General features: G+C 40.3%; 1 pseudogene; it reads right to left on the bottom strand.

Moving 5' to 3' along the window:
* Positions 1-939: 939 nt before the first annotated feature.
* On the bottom strand, positions 940-1,058 carry LOC112478600 (annotated as a pseudogene).
* Between the last annotated feature and the right edge of the window lie 347 nt (positions 1,059-1,405).

The following is a 1,405-nucleotide window of genomic DNA, read 5'->3' as shown; positions in this document are numbered from 1 at the left end:
TCTCACACTTCCTTCCTCTCTCTCTGTCTCTCTACACCCACATAAATGCATACACAATGTGGAGCCTCAGACTACAGAACAGAGGCAAGTTTATATGAAAGTCAACTTCAGCTTGCAGTTGGGTGTTTCATTTAGTCTCCAGAACTTGGTCCTATAACTGACACAATAGCCTTTTATATCCTTTCCATTTAAACCAAAAGTAGTTTTCATGTTGGCTTTAGTTACGTGGTGCTAGTGATTGTGTGCAGACTTTAAAAGAGATTGTCACAGCTCAGCTCTCATTGACCTGATCATATTTGGAGAGTGTCTCATTTATTCAATCAGTCAATATTTGAGCACTGACTATGAATCAGGACTGTGTTGAGCCTTGGAGAGACAGCAGTGAACAAGACAGACAGAGATTCCTGTGCTTATGGAGCTCACTTTTATGGAACTGATGGGAGGAGTCATCTCAGCAGCTTGGTCTCCAGGTATTACTCCCTTCTTGTCATTCTCCATTGGTTTTAGTGAAACATTTCGGCCCAGAGATGGGTGATGGACTGGTCCTTGTTCGTCTAAAGAGTTTAATGTTCCAAATTCCTGTCTCTTGATTGGATTTGAGCAGGAGGACAGGGATGAAAGTCTCTACTCTAGAATAAATATCTGGGGGAGTCTTCTGTTTTATTTTGCCCATATTGAGTGTAATGGAGTGCAATGGAAAACAAGAAGTCAGAGAAACCCAATGTCTAAAAAATTTAAGGTTTCTTAAGGGTAGTGACTTAATGGATTTTTATTTACTTATATGTTTGTTTGTTTGTTTATTTATGTAGGCAACCCTTGGTTGACCTCACAGATTGCAAGGACCTTGTCAGCTTACAATACCTTATCTTATTTATTTATTTATCTATCTATCTATCTATCTATCTATCTATCTATTTATTTATTTTTGTTTTTTTTTTACGCCTACAACACCTGGTCTTCCTAGGTGGTCTCTCATCCAAGTACTAACTAGGCCTGATCCTGCTTAGCTTCCCAGATCAGACGGGATTGGGCTTTTTCAGGGTGGCATGGACATAGACCTTAATGGATTTTTAGAGTATATACCTTTCTCCCAAGTATGGGATCATAGCGTAGGTCAGCATTGGATTGGGTGAAAACTGGATTGGCTGAAAACTGGGTTGGCTTTTGAGATAACACGGAGATAACACAAAGAAAACCACCTAAAATGACAAGGATTTGGCTGAGCTTTGAGAGCCTGTCGCCTGTGCCTTTCTCTAGCACTTATTTCTTCCTTTCTGCTGCTGCTTTGGTATTGCTACTGGCACAGCTCTTGTTATCTTTTTGTAATCCATTCACTGGCTTGTCTGCTATCAAATGCTGCCATATCACAATGTAACCCAATATCCATACCCGGTACTCACCTGAC

The sequence above is a fragment of the Pteropus alecto genome, unplaced genomic scaffold, assembly GCF_000325575.1.
Source record: "Pteropus alecto unplaced genomic scaffold, ASM32557v1 scaffold61, whole genome shotgun sequence".
NCBI lineage: Eukaryota > Metazoa > Chordata > Mammalia > Chiroptera > Pteropodidae > Pteropus > Pteropus alecto.
Note: the sequence above shows the minus strand (reverse complement) of the source record. Positions and strands in the feature narration are given on the sequence as shown.